The sequence below is a fragment of the Tamandua tetradactyla genome, chromosome 7 (assembly GCF_023851605.1).
Source record: "Tamandua tetradactyla isolate mTamTet1 chromosome 7, mTamTet1.pri, whole genome shotgun sequence".
Lineage (NCBI taxonomy): Eukaryota > Metazoa > Chordata > Mammalia > Pilosa > Myrmecophagidae > Tamandua > Tamandua tetradactyla.
In genome coordinates, this window is record NC_135333.1 from 5,158,058 (window position 1) to 5,173,926 (window position 15,869).

At 44.9% G+C, this 15,869-nt stretch overlaps 1 long non-coding RNA gene across 1 annotated transcript in view; it reads right to left on the minus strand.

Annotated features, from left to right (window-relative positions):
- The window catches only part of LOC143690773 (uncharacterized), a 115,475-nt gene that overhangs the window by 15,920 nt on the left and 83,686 nt on the right, over positions 1-15,869 (minus strand). Inside the window, exon 5 of the long non-coding RNA XR_013179179.1 lies at positions 9,839-10,102. This is a non-coding gene — a long non-coding RNA (uncharacterized LOC143690773). The remainder of the gene's footprint in view (positions 1-9,838; positions 10,103-15,869) is intronic.

Below are 15,869 nucleotides of genomic sequence, written 5' to 3' on the forward strand. Positions count from 1 at the left end.
CATGGAACCTTTGTAGAATCTAATATATTGACCTAAGTGTTCCTTAGGATTGGCAGGAATGGTTTTGGTTGGGGTTTGGCAATCTATGATAAGTAGCAATGTCTAACTGAAGCATGCATAAGAGTGACCTCCACAGTAGCCTCTTGACTCTATTTGAACTCTCTCAGCCATTGATACCTTATTTGTTACACTTCTTTTCTCCCTTTTGGTCAGGATGGCATTGTTGATCCCACAGTGCCAGGACCAGGCTCATCCCTGGGAGCCATCTCCCATGCTGCTAGGGAGACAATCACCCCCTGGATGTCATGTGCCAAGTAGGCAGGATGCCAATGATTTCACTTGCAGAGTTGGGCTTAGAGAGAGAAAGAGGCCACATCTGAGCAACAAAAGAGGTCCTCTAGAAGTAACTCTTAGGCATGCCTATAGGTAGGCTAAACTTCTCAAGAGGAAGCCTCATGATTGAGAGCATGGCCTACTGATTTGGATGTCCCTACTATTTGACACAGTATCCAGGATTTCGCTGGTGGTAAAGTTTCATAGTGCCATATTTTTTCTCCCATCCTTCAAGGGACTTTGCCAGTACTTTTTTTATTATCTGCTTATTCTGATATTTATCTTACTCTGATATTTATCTTACTCTGATATTTATCTAGGCATTACATTAAGCTATGCAGGATTAAAGGCCCTCATTCTTATTCTGGGCTCCCAGTGTTTGGATTGTTTAAGTGATCTACCCAGACAGGTTGAGTTAGATTATGTGCTACAGAAAATTTGGATTCTGGACAAAATAAACCTTTCTTCCTTTGGTCTTAAAGAGTAGATGATGTTCTAAAATATAATTTCTTCCTTACTCCTATATTCTGAATTACCTTAATCCCACCCTCATCAGCTTCATTCTTATCTCTAAATAATCTGGCCCATCTTTAAACATATACCTACCAACCCTCGTCTGAGAACTTCATTGATGTCCCTTTAATTTAGAACTCACACATAAGCTCACGAATCCACACACATGTTTTTCTGCCTCAGAACTAATCTGGAGAGTACTCAGCCACATCCAGGAGGAAGAGAAAGCGCAGCTCTCTGTGCCATTTGACTAATGGAAAACCAAGGATCATGGAACCTAAGTAACTTGCTCCAGGCTACGCAGTTCACAAGGTCTGCCTTGCTTGAAAGTTCCTGAGGGAGCCATCACCAGATTTATAGTCTCCCAAAGTACTGAATAAACATGGAACAAACAAATGTTTATCTGGGGAGAGACTCGAGTGTTGCAGGCCTGATCTTCCAAAATGAGCTCTAAAACCATTGCCGTTTGGACAAACAACAATCCAGATGGACTTCACATTCATTCATTCAAATGATGTCCATCGAGCCTCTGCCATGTGCAGGGTTCTCTGCTAGGCTCAGCATGATTTATTCTGGATCCCTCCAGAGCTCTCAGTAGTGGAGGATACAGTTATTCAACAAGCAATTGCAAAACAGGGTGGTAAGAGCAGAGATAGGGAAAGTGGAAAGAACAGCTGGGGCACAAAGTAGAATTCCAGCCCAGCCTGGAAAGGCCATCCAGGTGGGTGCTAACTGTGGGTGGGAAAGGAGGCTGCATGTACAAACGCCCAGGTCCGACCTAATACTCACTCCTTCCATTCTCCATCCCCTCACCCTGCTTAATTTTTCTTCACTATCTCTTTTCACTAAACTGGCATTACTTCTACATTTATTCAGTTCTTTTCTGTCTCCAGTATAGAATACAAGCATCGGGAGGAAAGGAGATTGTCTCATTCACTGCTGTATCCCCAGCGTCTGAAACAGAGCTGTCACTTAGAAAATACTAAATGAATATTCATAGAATAAATATGTTTACTGCAAGTGGTTTGATCTGCCACGAGCATGGGCCTGGCAATGTATATGAGATCCAGATCGCAAAGGGCCTGTAAAGCTAGTTTAACAATAAGGACCTTTCAGAAAGTTAAGTACAGAATTACCATATGACCCCGCAATCCCACTTCTAGGTACATACCCTACTTGAAGCAGGGACTCAACTAGATATTTTCACCCCAATATCCTTAGCAGTATTATTTACAATTACCAAAGGATGGAAACAACCCAAGAGTCCTTCAACAGATGAATGGATAAGCAAAATGTGGTATACACAAGCAGTGGAATATTATGCAGCCAGAAAGAGGAATGAAGTCCTGATACACGTGACAACATGGATGAAACCTGAAGACATCATATTGAATGAAATAAACTAGACACAAAAGGACAAATATTATATAATCTCATTGGTATGAAATAATTAGAATAGGCAAATTCATAAAGTCTGAAACTAGAATATGGGTCATCAGGAGCTGGGGTGGGTGGAGGAGGCAGGAAGTGGGGAGTTGATGCTTCATTGGTACAGAGCTTCTGTTCAGGATGATAGAAAAGTTTTGGTAATGGATATTCCTGATGCTAGAACAATATTGTTAATATAATTAACAGCACTGAATGATACATTTGACGTGGCTAAAAGGGGAAATTTTAGGGTACATATATGTTACTAGAATAAAAATTAAGAAAGGAAAACCATGGGACTATACAACCCTAATGTAAAGTTTGGACTATAATTAGTAACATAATTTTAATACTATTGCTTCATCAATTGTAACAAAGCACCACACTAATGCAAAGTATTAATAATAGGAAAAACTTTTGGGGGGGGCAGTATATGGGAACTCTATTTTCTGCATGACTTTTCTGTAAACCTTCAAGTTCTGTAACCTACAATTTAAGAAAGAAAAGAAAGAGAGGGAGGGATGGAGGGGGGAGGAAGGAAGGAAGGAAGGAAGGAAGGAAGGAAGGAAGGAAGGAAGGAAGGAAGGAAGGAAGGAAGGAAGGAAGGAAGGTGGGAAAGAAGGAAGGAAGGAAGGAAGGAAGGAAGGAAGGAAGGTGGGAAAGAAGGAAGGAAGGAAGGAAGGAAGGAAGGAAGGAAGGAAGGAAGGTAGGAAAGAAGGAAGGAAGGAAGGAAGGAAGGAAGGAAGGAAGGTAGGAAAGAAGGAAGGAAGGAAGGAAGGAAGGAAAGAAGGAAGGAAGGAAGGAAGGAAGGAAGGAAGGAAGGTAGGAAGGAAGGAAGGAAGGAAGGAAGGAAGGAAGGAAGGAAGGAAGGAAGGAAAGAAGAAAAGAAGGTTTTGTTTATCTTTAGACCATGAAGCATTTGGAGACGGAGAGAAATAACATCAGGGTTTCATTCTGCGTGATCCTCTCGCTGCTGCGCGAAGATGGAGAATGCAGAGGGTGAGAACACCTAGGGAGGTCGCAGCCAGCAGCCCGAGCAGAGGTTCAGAGGTGTTTGGTAACATAGAGAGGTAGACAAGAACTTGGACGTTAGGGTCAGGTGGTCTCGAGTTAAATCTTTCGGCTATTATTAAGCAAATCACTCAAGTTTTTCATGCTTCACTTTTCTCATATATTAAACGATGTTAAAGATAACTCCTACTTGATAGAGTTATTCTGAGGATTAAAGGAGATCAGGCTTGCAGAGCTCTTAGCACAGAGACTAGGATATAGTCAGTGTTCAGTTAATATTAGCTATTGTTTCTATTAGAATTAGCAAGGCTCAGTGTTTAATGGGCATGAGGGGTAAGAGAAAGCAGGGCACTGAGGATGAGGCCCGAGGTACTAGCCCGAGGACTGGATGAATGGTGATGCTACTTATTTCATTGAGGTCCTGCAAGGAGAAGCAGGTTTGGGAGTGGAGATGATCCTGAGTTCAGTTTGGAGCATCTTGAGGTTACGATATCTGTAAGACACCAAGTGGAGACAGCCAGTTGCCAGGGAGATACAGGTCCAGAGTGAGACGACAGACTGGATGGAAGACAGCAATGAGGAAGTCATATAGGTAGATGGAAGGCATTGGAAGCACTCAGATGACCCAAGGGGAGAGTACACAATTAAATGAGAAATGAGTTCTCATGGGTTAAACTGTATACTCTAAAAAGATAAGTTCAAGTTCTAACCCCAGTCTCATGAATGTGACCTCATTTGACAATAGGGTCTTTGAAGTTGCAATTAGTTAAGATTAGGCCAAACTGGATTAAGGTTGTCACTAATTCAACATTAAGGACACATTTCTTAAGGTGTCCTTTCAAGAAAAGGAATAAGGCAAAAAAAAAAACCAAAAAAAAAAAAAGAAAGGAAAGGAATAAGACAGAGATGGAGAAAATGACTATGTGAAGACAGAGGCAGAGACTGAAGTTAAGCAGCCACAAGCTAAGGAATGCCAAGGGTTTCTGGCACATTCCAGAATCTAGGAGGAAGCAAGCAAAGATTCTCCCCTAAAGGGTTCAGGAGGAGAATGGCCCTACTGACACCTTGATTTCAGACTTCTGGTCTCCACAACTGTGAGACAATACATTTCTGTTGTCTTAAACCATCAAGTTTGTGGGACTTTGTTACAGCAGCCCTAGAAGACAAAGGCAGGAGCCTAGGATAGAATCACAAGAAATGCCAACGATTAGAGGGATGAGGTCAGCATCAAAGGACTCTCAGAAGGTGCGGCCAGAGAAGTACAAGACGAAGAGCAAAGTGTCATGGCACTCAAGGACCAAGGATAGCTCAAGAAGGAGAAGGAAGTAGCCCAAAGCTTCCAGTGCTACCAAGAGGTCGTGTAATAAGCTATTGAATTCACACCAAAGGAAGCGTGGGCTTCACAGCAAGAGGGTTTCCACAAAGTCTCCTTCTCCAGTAAGCCTCTTTCCTTCCAAACAGGGCCCTCTGTGGGCTTCCTCATTATTCCCCAAAGAGTTTCTCGTGGAAACTGGACTTTGTTCCAGCCTGAGGCTCCGTCCCTTGGTCATATTATCCCCATTCTGTGACTCCTCCAGAAGTGGGTCGCTAGCCTGTCTCTGTAACACTAGGATCCAACTGCAAGCCTGGAAAATGTGCCCAGATGTGCCCGTCATCAAGCTTAGCATCTTCACTTTCTGCCAGAGTGGTCTTTCCAAGGCATACATCTGATCACAATTCATCCAAACATCTGACCCCTGCCTTCCCCCAACCCCATCTTCCACGACGTCCCACCACCCACCCACCCACCCAGCACCTTCCACTGCAGCCATAACAAACCCCATGAAGCTGCCCAGGCAGACAGGCTCTTCCACACTCCCACTCGTGTTTCCTCTGCCAAATAGACCCGTCTCCCCTCTCCTTCCACCTTCCCACTTGTCTCTCTGGCCTACTCTCTCTCCCACTGCAAGACTCAGGCTGGTTCACGCATTCCACACACACACAAACAGAATATCCTCCCACCTCAACCTGGGCTGGTTAACTTGCCAGCATCCAACACTAATAACTCAATGGCATTGGCGTTGGGGGCACAGAAGGGTGAGATGGTTAAGTTGCCTGACTCTGCATTCATATTTAAATCCCCAGCCTATCATTTATTGCAGAATGACTTTGGGGAGGTTACCTCTTAAATGACTTCTCTAAGCTCCAGTTTCTCACATCTACAATGGGGTGAATAATGCCCCCTTCAGAGGACTGTTTCGAGGATGAAAAGAAAGAATCCATGTAGAAGGTGATGAGCACATGAACCAGGTAATTGTAATACTGGTGTCGTTATATTGTTTTCTTCATACTCTTCTACCTGTAGAAACTACCTAGACACACACACCATAATATCAGGCTCCTCTCTCACCGGTGCTTTCTCTGCCTTTGGACCTGACCCCTTGCTGTACCAGCACAGAGACAGCTCAGAGGACTCCTGGGTAGACCAAGGAGAAGCAGGCTCCCCAGAAAATGTGGGCTCACTGGAAAGCACGAGCATGCTGCCCACATCCTGGGGCAGTGCGAGCATGGCAACAGCCCAGCTCTGAGGTGGGCTCCCTGCCTCCCCTGACTTTGTTCCTACCTCTGCTTTGAGCAGAAATCAACTCACCCCACTTCAGCCTGCTTTGCTCACCATAGCCCCACCACCACCACATACACACACACACACACACACACACACACACACACACACCAGCACTGGCCAGCCCCTGCCCGTACCCCTTTGATCTGCTCCTCCCTGAGTGCCCACTCTGGCCCAGTCGCTGCCACGGGTACATGCATTGGTTCCTTAGAAAACAAGCCTGACCTTTTAAAAAAAAACACATTGGTAATCCATTTGTCAGCTCTCACGTGAGACGCCTCACTGGAATTAACCAGAGTTGCCTGGCACTGCCAGCAGGCACTGGAGCACAAGCAAAAGGAACTCCTTTTCAAGCAGTGATCGAGACGTTGGTCTCCAAATATGAACAACAGTCAAGGCCCAGGGAGGCCGTTTTTCCTTTCCAGAGCTAAAAAGCTGAAACGATTGGAGCACATGCAACAGAACCATGACCAACTAACGTCCACCAAAACAGTGAGATAAGGACGAAGATATGGAAGGAAACTGGCAGAGATTGGCAGGAGGACTTAGAATCCTGCATCCAACATCAGGATCCAGAGCCCCTCTTCCATTCCATGGGGGGTGGGGGTCTCTTATAGATCACCAGGTGTTCTGATGCTTCCTTCTCCTGCTTTTCAAAGAGCAGATGTCACACAAGCTGATGTGAACCTCTGTGGACTTCCTAGACTCTCAGACCAAGTAATCCGTCTCCCTTCTGGGACCATGAGTTTTATTCTGAGTGGGACCTGGAGTCCTGGAATCAATGGCTGGCAAAGCTGGACCATGGGTTCCAAACACAGCCCGAAAGATGTGTAAAGACGCCACTGGCCCCACAACCCCAATCGTCTGGCCTCAAACCCAGTGTCAGACAAGTTTTTGCCATACACAATACTTTTCTATCATCCTGTTTTACTTATGCTCCTCATAGCATCAGACAGAAGGTGAGCTCTCAACTAATCCCTTCTCGTGACAGATAAGGACCTCGAGACCCAAGCAATCTACCAATAATACACAGCCAGTTAAAGCAAAAGTTGCCACAGAACCCAACTCTCCTATCTCCCAACCCAGGGCTCTTTGCAACTGTGTTCTCTACTTTTTTTTTTTCCAATACATGCCTTTTCCTCCCATCAGAGCTCAAGTCTGAACTTTCTTCCATCAGCACTAACCCTCTGTGATCGATCTCTCCTAACTCCTGGTGTTCTGCTCCTCAGAATGAGCTGATGACACAGTGCCTTGACCTCAGTGAGAAGCAAATAAAGGGCGTGGTATATCCGTGCGCCACAAACCACCTTAGACTCCTTCACTCCCAGGATCTCTTTAACTGCCATGCTGCATGGCTGAAGAGTAATGTTTTCCAAGAGTAGACTTCTCATATGAAAGAAAAGATGACTTGAGGGCTGTGGTGGTTAATTTCATGCATCAATTTAGCTAGATTATGTCATCCAGCTGTTTGGTCAAACAAGCACTGGCCTGTCTGTTACTGTGAGGATAATGACAAATATGAATGGATTTGCATCTATAGTAAGTTGACTGCATCTACAGCTGATTGCATCTACAGCCAACAAAGGAGATTGCTCTCAGCAATGAGGAGAGTCTCTCATCCAATCAGTTGGAGGCCTTTAAGCCAGAACTGAGTATTCCAAAAGTCAGAAAGAAGCCCTGCCTCACTTCAGCCAGACTGCTTCTCCTGAGAAATACAACTTCACCTTCAGTGGTGTTCTCAGCCAGTGGCTTGCCCTATGGAGTTCAGACTTGCCAATCCCCACAGTTGTGAGCCAATTCCTATTATAAATCTCTTTTTATATATCCTGTCAGTTCTGTTTCCCTGGAGAACCCTGACTAATACAAGATGAGAGGCTGTCTCAATAGCTCCTAAATCTGATCTCCTGAGTCGTCTAACGTGTATTCTATAAAAAGCATGCACCCACACATGTCTCTCAGAGGCCAGGCCAGCTTCAGGGCCACCAGGGGATGTGGATGAGCTCTAGCATCCAGCTGGAATCCACACTAGGGCTCTCTGTCCTCCTCACCCCACCCCACACTTCTCAGGAAGCCGCACAGACAGTAACATCCATCAAGAAACAGAGCTCCCCAGAGCAGCCTGTGCTTGGAGCAAGCAGCCCTCCAACTGTAACGCAATACCTGTGCATAGACCTGACTGCATTCCTATTGGAAGAGTACTTTGCAAAGCTCAGTTTTTTTCCTATCAAACCCTGGACCAAATGCATTCATTAGGGAAATTGGAGATGGATGCTCGTGAAAGCAAACGCAGAATCCACCGGTGGATACCACCTTCCCACTGCAAAAATATATCCTACACATACAATGTGAAATCATTTGATGGGGTGGGTGGATTTTAGGCAGAAACTTGTGTTTTCTTTGATGATATTTTAAAACTGATGTCCTGACATTTTAGAAGGCTATGTACTCAAGAAATAATGCTTTTTTTTTTTTTTTTTTTTTTTTTAAGGAAAGACAGAGAGAAGGAAGGAAGGATAGAAGAAAGGGAAACATTTTTAAACATTTTCTTGTTTTTTTTTTTTATTGTATTCTGTTTCTCCGTTTTTGTTACATGGGCTGGGGCCGGGAATCGAACCGAGGTCCTCCGGCATAGCAGGCAAGCACTTTGCCCGCTGAGCCACCGCGGCCTGCCCAAGAAATAATGCTTTTAATGGTATGGGAAATTCTCAGGATATAATGTTAAATTTTAAAATGTAAGATTCGAGACTATAAAATATATATCCTACAATTTATCCTAGAGATGGCGTAGTACAAGGATTCATGTTTTATAATACATTCAGATTATACAAATAATATATATTATCACATGTATTACATATGTGTATATGTATACATATAGAGAGAGACACACATGCAGCATGTTTATCTCTGTTGCTTTTAATGGCAAAAACAAGACCCTGGAAATTTCCTAAATGTCCATCAATGATGAATCAGAGGTTAAATCACAGGTTAGCAAACTATGGCCCATGGGTCAAATCTGGTCCCTATCTCTCTCTCTCATTTTTTTTTTTTTTTAGCAAAGTTGTCAGTTTACAGAAGAATCATGCATAAAATCCAGGATTCTCAGATGCCACCGTATCTTTAACACCTTGCTTTGCTGTGGTGCATTTGTTACAAATGGTAAAAGCACATGTTAATAGTTGTACTACTAACTATAGTCCATGACTTGACTTAGGGTTCACTGTTTGTGTTGTGCAGTTCCATGGATTTTTTTTGTAAAACTTTTATTCTAGCGCCATATATACAACCTAACATTTCCCCTTTTAACCACCTTCAGATATAAAATTCAGTGCTGTTGTGTTCACAATGTTTTGCTACCATCACCATTACCCATCTCTTTTTGGTAAAGAAAGTTTTATTCAAACACAGCCATTGTCTGTTCATTTGCATATTATCTTTGACTGCTCTGGAGCTACAATGGGCAACATTGAGTATTTACAACAGAGAACATATGGCCACAAAGCCAAAAGTATTTACTATCTGGTCCTTTACATAAAAGTTTTCTTACCTCTGAGTTAAATTATGATTCTCCCATATGCAGCTATCAAAATGATAATGTAAATCTGTAATTATGTCTATGGAAAATTGTCCATGGTGTATAACCAAGTAATAAAATCAGGCTAGAAAACGCTGAGTTAATCCATTCTTGTGAAAAATAAAACATATTCACCTAAATATGAATATTTGCAGAGAAAAAAATGAATATATTTCTTCTAGAAAGTTATAGGAGGAGGGAAACCAGTGATTTTTTCTTTCTTCTTGATATTTTATTAAGTATCAATGTCTGATTTTTTTGAATAATGAGTACACTTTACTTTTCCATAAAAAAAAAGTTGTTTTCATTCTCTAAAAATCTGGGCTACCCAACGACTTTCCCTTCTGCCCCAAACCAAGTGGGTGAGCACCACTCACCTCCCCCTTCCCTATTCCCTCCTAGGCTGGTGAGGAGTGTCAGCTTTAGTAGGGGCCCACGCCAGGGACGCCAGTGAGACGTCTTGTCTTCTGAAGACGACAGTCTCTTCAGTGAGTGGACATCCTTGGAAAGAGGCCTCCAGTCTGAGGCATCCAGCGTGGGACTCTCTCTGCTCCTCCACGCCCTCTTGTCCTTTGCGTTTGGCAGTGGCTGGAGGCCAAGATGGAGACTCATCACCAGACACTGTATCCATCGCACCCAGCCTGGAAGAAAAAGAGTCGAGAGAATGTTCCCTCTCCTTAGTCAGTCCCTGGCCCCAACCCACAGGACACCAGAAGACTTGACATGGCACGAAGTGCCCGGTCTCTGTGGAGACAGAAGGATGGTGTCCAAACATGAATGGCTTATTTTTAGAAAAGTCCACCCTCTCGTCCTGGCCGCACTCCATTCCCTCTGACTCAACTCCCCAAACTGACTCAGTTTCAGAGGAGCAAGGTATTTTCCCCTTGCTGACGTGAGCTGCTGGTAGTCCTAACCCTTCAGAGAAAACACAACAGCAGTTCTGCCTCTTCATGGGCCTGTGTGCAAGTTGCTTCTGAAAACACCGTAATCATTCACTTAACAGCCTGTCCCTTTGTGGGGAGTGCAGAAAGTTCCATGCTATTTTGAAACCCTATTTTCAGAGCAAATATGTTAGGTGACAATTTCCCCAAATGATGTCCCAACCCTGTAAGCTGGATTAGATAATAAATCCAAGGAAACAAGGAGGTTGCCTTCTCTTCCCTCTTTTTTGCCTCCTCTTCCCTGTGCAGCTCACAACTCCTGCAGCCCTGGCCGTCCCCCGGGCCCTGTTCCCCAGGTATTTCTGAATCTCTTTAGCCGATCTCCACACTATGTCCAGCAGGCCACAGAAATGAAAGGGAGGAATTGTTTTTCCTCCAAGAAAGACACTAGAACCCATGTTCTGCTGTAATGAATAACGTGGGTTTGACAGAGAGAAGTAGTATCGATGTCAAGTTAAAGGAGCGCCAAGGACAGACTATCCTGCTTTCCTGCCAGACTCACAGAGCTGTGTATGGGGGTGGAGGTGGAGAAGACCAGAGAGTGGGAGATTATTTTCCTCCCCAAGGCAAGTGCTTCCAACATTCCAGAAGTAGCGAGGACACAGCTGTCCCTCCCCAGTTGTTCCTGTGTGATGGGAAGTGCAGGCGTCAGTTGTTTCGAAGCAAGGACAGTCCAGGACCTGCACGGATCCAAATCTTTGGAAAGAAGAGGTCTCTGTTCTTGGCTGGTGACTGAGTTTTCAATTTGCTACTGTCTCCCACACTCTGCCTCTTCCATCCTGGACATGTGAACAGCCTTGGCTCCACTGAGCAAGTCAAAACCTCACTACATGAGGTCAAATGCTTGAGCTTTCCCTTATTTTGTTACTAGGCATCATGCATCAGCCTTTATTCATGCCCTATAAAGTTGTAGCCTTTAAGTTTTGTCTCGTCCACACCTATAATTCGCTACCAAAGCAATTTACTGTGGAGAAGGAGCCCTCTGGCAGGCAGGACCTGTGAGTCACAGCTTCCTCACAGCCCCTGCCCCACCTTTCTCAGGTGTGTTTGATCCTTCAGGCTGCTCCAGAGCTGGGAAGGGCTCAATGAGTCTCACCTGTGCTCAGAAAGACACAAGACTTTTCACGAGTGGGAACAATTCAACCGTCTTGATAGGAGAGTTGATTCCCTGAGTCTTTGCTCCTCATGTGAGGGTTGCACCTTTGAGCTCTGCCATCTGCCTTTCAGATCTCCAGTTCTACTATCTGAATAAGCCTCTCCGTTGCCTTCAGATGCCAAGGTGCTTTTCACCCTTGAGTCCTCTCACTTGGTGGGATGTGGCCCCTCTGTGGAGCTCCGAGTCTCTTCTGTGCCTAGAAATGGCTCAAGACAACCCTTCAAGGGACTTCCCCCTCTTAATTTCCTGTAAAATGCCAGAATTTGAATAAATATATGCTAAGTTGCCACCCAGCTCTAACACACTAAAGATCTAACTGGATTTTCATTATGCAGTAAAGACCTGGTCCTATTCAACCTCAGTGTGTGATCATCGTGCTATGAGTCCTCAGAAGCAACACTGCCCCTTGCATTGCGTCCTGCAGTTCACAATCACGGGTCACATTTGGGCCTCACAGTACCTCGGCGATGCAGACAGCACCTTTATTCTAAGCTCCACCTTAGAGCTGAGAAACGATTTTCTAAAGGTCACAGAGCTCATGAATAGGAGGGCTGGGACCAGAGCCTGGTCTCCTGACACCCAACGTCAGCGCTTCGGACAGCAGCTCCACACCTCCCCTGTGCGGGTCTACACTGATGCGAACAACACCGGTCCAGGGTGGAACCTCAACCCTCTGCAGTCAGCAGGCATTTGGATGGACCTGCTGGGCTGGAAAATGAGAATGGGAAAAGCACAGGTCCTGTTTCTTCCTGCTATTTTGGCTAACGGGGAATCAGCCAGATTTCATTAACACCCAGACATCTGACAACCCCGGGATTAAACTCGGTTCTCTCAGTTCTTTCCCTTCTTAGTCTCTCAGGGATCTGATGCATGCAGAGCACTTATAGCTGCCCATTAGGGTCAGACATGCAGAGTTTCATCAAAGCTTCTTTGTGGAAAGTTCTTGTATGAGAGGAGCAAAAAGGAAACCCAAAGTGAAGCCACTAAGTCCCCTTGTCTGCAGACCTTAGGAAAAAGCCAAAGCTCCACTCTCCATGGTCTGAGAGCTCTGAAAAGAAATAAATGGGAGTGAACAGCATGAGGTGGCTGCACCACCTCCCCACACTCCCGTTTGCACCCATGAAGGGTCTAAGGAATAGCCGTGATGTAAATTATTGTTTGGGTTAAAATAGGGGCCCCCTCCAACTCCTTGGTTGCATGTCATAATGGGGCAGAGACAGGGAGGAAGGAATATTCTCTCCCTGGCCCCCAGAAGCCCAGGGCCTATGCAAGGTGACACGAGATGTGTGGGTAGGGAGAGGGAGGGTGGCATCTGTGTCTCGTTACAGTTAGAAATTGCCCAGGTCAATGGCCCCCAACCCCCGCTTCATTCATTCAAGTCCCTCAATCTCTGCACAGGCTCAAACTCACAAAGATGCAGCCTTCTCAAAACATTTACATTTCTGCCAAGCAAAGATTCATGTGACTTTGGGCCCCAAAGTACACAGGTTTTAATGGGAAAACTAAAAAAGAATCCTGGTCACTCCGTGACAGGTTAACCCATCTTGCCAAATTCCATTTAAAAGGGGGCAAAGAATCCTTGCTTTGCCAACTTGGGTTTTCTTATCTTTCTGGAGCCCTACATGGATCACTTTTATAACCTCACTGACAACTTTTGATCAAGGCTTAATTAAAAGGAAATAAAGAGCACTGCCAGCCTTTGGCCTCTGTTTCTGTGGAGAGCAAAAAGAGGTCACGAGAGCTTGAAACAGACCTGAGAAACTCTGGTCACGGGGCCCAAGATTCATGAAAGGGGATTGTGAGGCCAAACAAAACTGAAGATCCCGAGGAAGATGTTCTCTCACCAGAGCTCAGCTTCAAAGACATTCTATCAGAGTCCAGCACTGCAAACACACAAGTCAAACACACACACACCCCCCAAGCCAACACCCTACCCCGAGTAGGATTGTTATTCTATCCTTCACATGCCAGGAGACAACCCTTACGTTTTTACCCATTAAATATTTTTGCCAGGAGCCTGAGTTCATGAAAAGCATATTCATCTATTCACACTTCAACCCGTTTTGTTCAATCTGGAAGTCAGTGCAAAGCATGTACATGTAATATATGTATATACATTAATGAATAACAAATGAATGTGTACTATTAGCACTCACCTTGAAATAGTCTTAGAATTTTTTTTTTAACTACAGAGAAGATCTGAGAAATTCTATTGGGCTTTTATTCTTACTCCACGCAGAGGTTATAATGATGACGGCCTACGATAAAATGGGTCCCCTGACTCGTGGTAACTCAGAAGCGCGGAGTGGAGGCTGGAGCTGAGGTTGTAAGTGGGAGAGTGGTTGGGGAAGCAGATGCTCAAAATTAGTCACAATAACGCCCAGACCCCACTACCCTACAGCTGAAATAGGAACAAAGTAAAGGTTTTTATGTCATAAAATATAAATTTGGAGCCATGAAATTTTGTTGAATTGGGAATAAAAGTATGCTGCCAGCGCTTCTTAAAACCTACCAAAAATTGTCATTCCATCAGCTAATGTGAATGATGAATATCTGGGTGGGAGTGATCCCTGTGAAGGGGAAGGGGCATCTCTCTTAAGAGGATCCGGGACACTGGGAAAAAGACCTGTGAAAGTTACCATCCTATTCCACAGCTGGGGCTGTTGCCAGAGAAGTTTTGAGACTGTCCTCAGTGACCTTTTGTTGAGTATCCTCCATGATGGTAAAGACTTATTCTTTAATGGTGGGTGTGACATGTAGAGGCAACCAAAGGAAGGCCAGAGAGTATAGAGGTCAAGAACATGTGTTCTTTTTTGAGTCACAATAGGCTTCTTTGGAGTAAAGTCCTTCCAAGGGACCACTTCAGTTTGAGGATGACATGAATCAATCACGTCCTTTCACATCTTTTTGGTTGAAAATTCACCCCACCTGGTGAGGACCAGCCGTGTACCAGAGAGGAGAGGACAGCACAGGTTCTCACAAGCATCACTCAAGGAGTGGACAAGTCCCTCCCCGAGCTAAGAGCCAGTTCTCCCAATGGTGCCAATAGGCAGAGAGGTGGAACACAGCAAGCACCTCCAAAGCTAAGCTACTCACACTGATGACTGATCAGATCAGTGAGAAAACCAACAGTTCTGCAGGACCCCAGAGTTCTCAAGTGTACATGCTTGCATTTGTATGTTTACCCAAGCCCCAAAACCCCTTATCTTGTTTGTTTCTTCTTTTGAGTCAGCCCCAAATTCCACCCAGCATCTCCTTTAGGGGTGATAACCCCCAGATAGCCCCAGAGTCCTACTCTGGTGATTGCTAATGCAAGTGGTTTTTCTTTCAATCGTGTGTAACCTCTATCATGCTTTGTAGAACCAAACCAAGAAAAGAACCAGGCGGCTACTTTCCATTATATCTCATGATCTCAGCTGGTGTTAACAGACATATCTGATTTTTCCCTGTGTGTGTGGAGTTTCATTTATTTGTTGGGTTGATTGGTTTTTTGGGTGTATGGTCTGGGAATCAAACCCGGGTCTCCCACATGAAAGGCAAGCATTCTACCACTGAACCACCCGTGCATCTCCTATCCGTGGAGTTTTAGTTCCATTTTTGGTGTAAACCTGTTATCACCTTTATATTTTGTGGTTGCTTTTACCCCTCGTCATACTACTCTCCAGTGTTACATAAATAAAATGTCTCCAAACTTATACTCAAGAAACCAACACTTCAGTGGCTTCTAAGGAATGGGGCTGGGTGGCTATGGGACTGCACAGGAGGGAGATGTTCGAACCTTTTTAACGTTAAAGCACGTAAGGAAATACCTCATCGAAAAATGCTTTTGAAAAAGTTATTAATGAAAGGGATGCTAAGATACCAGAGAGATCCTGTTGGCGAGGAGGAGAGTGGGAAGGGGGAGCTGAGGAAGAAAGGAACTAATCAGCCATCAGAGTAAATATTGAAGCTTTAGACTCTCCCCGTGGCACGCCCAGCTCTGCTCCTCAGCCTCCGGGCACCACCAGAAGGACTGGTTCTTAGCCAGGGACAGGCTCACCCACTCCTTGGGCAGTGCTTGTGGGCACCTGTTCCTTAAGTCTAGGCCACGGGGATTAGAACTCCTGGGGAAAGGAAAGATGCTTTAAAAACATTTTCAGAAACATTTACAGCATGATAAGGAATGTCATCGCCTTCCTCCACTCTACACCGAGAAACATTCAGTAAAAGTCTACAAAACCCATGAAAGCCTGGGAGTCAGGTGTCTGTGTGCGCACGTGTGTGCTGGGTTGTTCGGGGGAAGGGGTGGAGGAGGCAAGAGTGGGGTGACAA